Source organism: Octodon degus, unplaced genomic scaffold, assembly GCF_000260255.1.
Source record: "Octodon degus isolate 3935 unplaced genomic scaffold, OctDeg1.0 scaffold00069, whole genome shotgun sequence".
In the NCBI taxonomy this organism is placed as follows: Eukaryota; Metazoa; Chordata; class Mammalia; order Rodentia; family Octodontidae; genus Octodon; species Octodon degus.
In genome coordinates, this window is record NW_004524645.1 from 8,278,512 (window position 1) to 8,285,236 (window position 6,725).

The following is a 6,725-nucleotide window of genomic DNA, read 5'->3' on the forward strand; positions in this document are numbered from 1 at the left end:
ATTTGTTTTCATAGAAGACTTGACCAAGGTCAATCCCAGGAATGCTGATAGAGGCAATAACACCCCAATTTTATTTACTTCTGTTTTGCCTTTTAACACTCCGGAAACTCAGAATTTCTTTTTTTTTTCTTATTTTATGAAAAAAAAGATAAAACAAAATTTCATAACAAAATAATAGAAGAATAATAATAGTTAATACATTGCATTTCATTATCTTTAAAGTAGGTATTCAGAGTAGAAGATAGGGACATTAAAATTTCTCCAATTGATATTAACAAATGTTATCTTTTTAATGAGTCAAAGCATAGAGCTGAAGGTATCAAATCGCTTTATTAAAATTAATCCTTCTCACTATCACCATGTATATGTACACTGACACTATTTAAGCAATTTCCATTTTTTATTTTTCTTTTTGGAAATTGCTGCTATCTGGTACCATATACTGGCAATTAAGTTTTACTGATTTATTTTTGTATTGTGTATCTCTCCCCACTAGAATATAAATTCCAAAGGATTAGAGATGTTTCTTTATTTTGTTCACTACTATTTCTGCAGCTGCATAGAAAAGTGGTTGGCACATACCAGGCTCACAATAAATATTAACAAGATGAAGACACTGTACATAAACTTGGTAGTGAGAAGGAGAAGGGGAGCAGCTCAGTAGTCTACCTGTGGCATAATTTATTTTTATGCATAATAATTTGTTAGTCTATCCATGGGATGTGATGAATAAGGATTAGTATCAAGTGAAAAAATGAAATTTCGTATACAAGATGAGATTTAGAAGCTGTGATTTGAAGAGCCAGCCACATAGCTCACCAGATTAAAGCACCTGCTTAGGCAGACACAGGGACTGGGGATTGATCTCCAGCAGGCCATGAGGAGATTGAGGTTGAGTATTGTGGCACATTCCTATAATCCCAGTGCTTGGGAGGCTGAAAACAGAAGAATCACTATGAGTCTGATCTGTGTAGTGAGACCTTGTATACCTTGTACTAAATACAAAAAAAGAAACTATGACTTGAGTTAACATATTGGAAAAGCTGGGAGAAAATTATCATGGTTATTGTAAGCCAGACAACTGGGCTAGAGGCCTTATACATGTTGTTATTGATTTCATCAAATGACCCTATGAGAAAGATTTTGTTACTGTTTTTTAATACATGGAGACAATGGAGTTTACTTTTATCAGGCAACTTCTTCCAACATGCTATTATCAATTACTGAGTAGCAAAGGCAAATGTTAAACACTAGTCATTCTTCCCTCTGACGCTAATACTCTGTGTGATTGAAAACTATGGTGAATGTTTACATTCTAAACAATTTTGTGGTCAAAGACACATTATCATCAATACCCCTCAAAATACTCCCCCTCTCTTCAGAAACACTTCTCACTTTCTGAAGCAGTTACAGAACTCTTCTTTTATGGGTGTTTTACTTGCAGGGTCATGGCTGCCTCAATGTCCTGAATTGATTCAAAATATGTACCTTTCATGGTCATTTGGACTTTGGGAAAGAGCTAGAAGTCACCCAGCACCAGATAAGGGGAATGGGGTGGACAAGGACACAGTGTAATGTTTTTAAAACCCTGACCTTATGTGAGATGCTGCTTGCAGTAGCATTTGCCATTTTTTATCACATCTCAAAGAAACACTCACAAAAGAGGACTTTCAGAGTTGCTTCAGAAAGTGGCAAGGACAATAGGATAAGTGTGTTTGAAGTGAGGCAAAGTATTGTGAGAGGGATTAATGACAATGGTCTTTTGCTGTAGTAAATTTTTAAAATCTAAATATTCACCATATATTTGATTGCCCTTGAATCTCAGCCTGAAATCTATGACTTAGGCAGCAAAAGAAGTGAGGACACTGGCATTATCGGATGAACCATCTTTATGTATAACTACCATGATTCCAAAGCTCATCAACTATTGTCAAACTGCAGTGTCAAGGAATGAAGGAACAGCAATGGAAATCTTCCTAGTGAATCATACTAATGACTTTTTTTTTAAAGACAGGGTTTCTTCTAGTGGATCACACTAATGACTTTTTTTTTTAAAGACAGGGTCTTGCTATGCAGTTCGGGCTGGCCTTGTGCTCACTTTCGTAGTCCCAAGGCTGGTCTTGAACTTGTAGAGATCCTCCTGTCTCAATCTTCCCAAGTGTTGGGATTACAGGCCTGTGCCACCATGTCTGGTTCCGGTGCTGCACAGTGGATGCCCACATCCAGGACAGAAAGGACACGCTCGGGGATCCAGGGAAGAAACAACACACCATGCTGGGCAGAGGATCAGACTCAGGTCCTTGTGCATGCCAGGTAGGTGCTTATGCTTCTGAGCTATCTCCCCAGAACCTTTAATGACGTATTTTAAATGTTTCATTATATTAAACACTATGTTGATTTTTCACTTGTGCCCAGTCACTGCCCTCGCTGTGGCCATAAATTGACACTCCTTTTCTCACAACCATAATTATCAAAATTTTTAGTTGCTGACATAGAGGATATTATTCTAATATGGATATTAAAATGAGATATTCCATAATAGTACTGTAAAATGTAAATATAAAATAGCCTATAAAGTAACTATTCTAGATGAAGAGTCAAGACAGGTACACACTCTTTGAACTTAGTCAGCAAAATGTAGGGTTGGTAATTGTAACACTGCTCACATGTTCCGTAATCTGGTGATGCACTGAGCTCAAGAGGTTAGAATACCATCAAGAGTTCATATCATGGAGGTCATTCTGTAAAGTGAAATAAGCCAGACACACAGAAAGAAAAACCACTGTTCTCACTCATTTGTGGAAACAAGTCATTAATCTTGTAGAAGAATGGAATGCAATTGTGGTCACTGAAGGCTAGGAAGGGTGGTGGGAAAGGGAATGGATGGAAAGAAATACAATAAGGGGCACCAAAACACAAGAGTGGAACAATTATATTTTATTGTGGAAGAATTCCTCCTTAGCACAGTAAGAGGGGTATTGGTTGAAATAGTCTGATATATTTCAAATCAACCACAAGAGTACAAAAGATCCAACACGTAAGAATGATTGAAAAAAATATTTATTTTCTGATTTGATTATTACACACTGTATATACAGTAAATATTAAATTATCATATGGTACTCTATAAACATGTATAAATGTTGTACCTCAATTAAAAATAACCTAGTTAACAACACTGCTGGGAGAGATGCTGTCCCTTTAACATAGTCCTCCTCGCTCGCCATTAATTTCAGCAAAGTGAAGATAGCCAAGTAATCACAGACAGAAATGAACAGGCCAGAATGCTGACTAAATTATAAAGCTGTCTGGGAGCCATGTTGGGCACATTTGCTTCTCTCCTGACAAGGTATCAAATGAACTAAGATAAGCTCATTATGCCCTGCAACTCTTAGAAGTGCCACACCTATTAGCAAGTCTGGAATGGGTGTGTTTATTTCGAAATAAATTATTTAACAGCAATTACAGACATATAAGTTGACCCTATGAATTGCCACATCTTCAGAAATCCCTAGCAGATATGACCCAAAATGCTGCTGATCCAGTAAGGCTGCCTTTCTATGCTCTATGGGATAATTATGTCGTCTCAGATTCACATATAACATATTTGTACCGTAACTTATGATTGCATGATCAACTCAGAGTAGGTGTGACTAACATGGTGAGGATCCCAAAATAAAGTCAGGATATTTGACTATGTCATAATTTAGTACATCATGAAAATACTATTCCTAAAGTCCTGAGACAAAAAAAGTTATTGCAAAGACAGAGTGCCATAGCCAGAGCACTGTAAATGGTAATGACTCTACAATATACAGAAAATATACAGAATTCTCTTTTCCATTGGTGGCCCTCTCTGACACACAATGTCTCTCATAAGAATTTTATCGTGGGCCAGCTCAGTGGATTAAAGCACCAGCAAGCAGGCACCGAGGCCGCAAGGCGTGCTGAGACCACAATTGAGACTGGGCGTGGTGGCACGTGCCTGTAATCCCAGATCTTGGGAGGCTGTAAACAGGCGGATCACTATGAGTCAGATCTAGTAGTGAGGCCCTGAACACCCAATAGACCCTTCCCTGAAACAAAATACAAAAAAAAAAAAAAGAAAAGAAAAGAATGCTATCATAAGAGGCTAGCCAGATAGCTCAGCAGGGATTTGCAGCTTAGCTCAGTTGTTTAAGCACCTGCTGGGGCAAACCCAATCAGGTGCAGGGGACAGCGGTTTGATCCACAGATCCCCATGCCTTACCAGACCCACCCTTAAGGCAGTCTGAGCTAGCCAACAAAAAATCCTTCTCAACTTTTTCTGGGGAGATATCTCAGTAGTGTAAGCACCTGCTTGGCAAGGGCAAGGTCCTGAATTTGATCCTTGGTACAAAAAAAGTCTTATAATACAGATAACTTAGTGGATTAAAGTGCCTGCTTAGGCAGAGCACAGCAGCCAGGGTTCGATTCCCAGTGTGCCATGCTGGCTCCACTCCTGGGGCACGCTGAGACAGCAATTGAGACCGGGCATGGTGGTGCCCACCTGTAATCCCAGCACTTGGGAAACTGTAAACAGGAGAAACACTACGAGTCAGATCTAGTAGTGAGACCCTGAACACCCTGTACCAAATACATAAGAAAGAATTTTATCATAAGCAGTGATGCAGGTATTGCAAGTTGCAAAGCTCAGGATGTCTCTTCCTTGAAGACTTCAGATCTGTGGAAATTTAGGAGAACAAGGGTGAGTCTCAGAGTAAAACTTGCCAGTCCAGTCTATACTACCAGAGAAGAAGAAAGCTTAATTAGAGCTCAGAATTTTTCTTCTAGAATAGCCTGTAGGACTGGTACTGTGCCCAAGGATATTAACATGTGTTTGATGGCAGGGATTCTTTGTTCTCTCTTCCTGCAGATTCTGAGCAAGTGGGATGGATGTGAGGGAAAGTGTGGAGTATTGTAGAATCACCCCTTTTCCTAAAGTCATAGAAATGAGGAATGGATAAATCACTTTGTGGGTATTTAGGTGCCAATTTCTGAACCTCAAGGGGACCAGTCTGAAAGTCAAAAATTGAAGGATAATGTCTGCCATCTCATGCCCACATGAATATACTTGGAATTGTAAGAACTTTTCTGAGGCCTCAGAGTTTCCCATATTTTAAATCAAAATCTCCTGACTTCTAATAATGTAGAAGATATAATGCTGCTGTGAATATAAGCACTAGAAACTAAGTTGGGTAAGAGCCTCATCATTCATTCTTTTCCATCAGAGACACCTGTCTTCAGTCTCATTAGGAATTTTCTTCTTTGGCTGAGAAATACATTTAGTTCCTAGAAATGATATATCATAAATTCCAGGTCACATTCTCTCTTTTATGAGACAGTCAGAATATGGTAGTTCTTAATAGTATTAATTTGGATTCCACCCAGAAAAGAATCAGGGCCTTGTTTGTTTGGAACTTGAGTAACACCATCACATTACTTTGTACATGAATTACTAACAATGTTTCAACATTGGCTGACAAGCAGATAGAGCCTCTACAGTGTCTACAAGGATGAAGGTATTAAGCAACTGTGAAAATCAAAAACTCCAGAAAATATTTGGAGGCACCCTCCTAAATGAGCATCTTTCTCTGCCCAGCCTTTTCACAGGATTTGGTACTTGATATTGCCCAAACATTTTTTTGCCTCCCCTAAATCAATGCTAAAATTAGCTGTGGAGCAAGAATATATTACAGGTCACTGAACAATTTGATCGTCTTTGGGAGGTGACTCATGCTCTTACCTGAATTTATTTGTTCAAGAAGTCCTTAGGGCCGAGTTCCACACAGATTCACTATAAACCTGAAATTAAAGGATTACTCCCACAAAATGGTTTTGGATGATCCAGGCACATCTGTCAATCTCAATTTATACTCAAAAGTAACATTCTTCTTGAAAAACTCAAAAAACAGTGATGAAGAATGAAATTCTCCACATATTACTTATATATGGTTTAAATCTTGACAGTTTTCTAAGAAGAAACCTGCCAGTAATTAAAAAAAAAAGTAGAAGTAACAAGGTGAAAGACAAGGTAAAGCATTAATTAAGTCAGACCCAGAGATAACCACCAGAGCACTGGCCATTGGCAATCCAGCACCCTGGAGAGTTCCCAAGGAGTCCCAAAACCTGGGACAGACATGAGGAATATGGGGACAAGCTACCAATCTTACAGTAGTGGGGGGAGGTGGGAGGCTAATGGTTGAATGGATAAGTAATTAAATTTTGTTTTAAAAAGTGGAGTGGGAAGGACAAAGAAGAGAGAAGTCAAGGACATAAACTGGAAAGTACAGAGCTGCCTTTGTCAGTTACAAATAATGGCTAACATTCATATGCCAGTACTGTGCAAAGCACTTTCCAAGTATTCCTTCTGGAATCCCTCAGTCACCCTATGAGAAAGCAGCTCATATAATTTCCATTGAATAAGAGTACACTAGTAAATGAAGGCTTTAAAAAGTTACCTAAAGACCCCACGTGTTAATATCAAGTGGAAGTACACAGATTTTAGACTATATATTTAGCATGAGGCTCAACTCATTAGGGAGAGAGCTTTGTAAATCCTAGTTATCAGATATATGTATTAGATTGCAAAAGTATTTCTTTAATCCTACTTGTACACACCTTCCATTTGTAGCACGTATTTTGAGATTTTTCTGTCAAGTAGTATACATGATTCTCTCTCTCTCTCTCTCTCTCTCTCTCTCTCT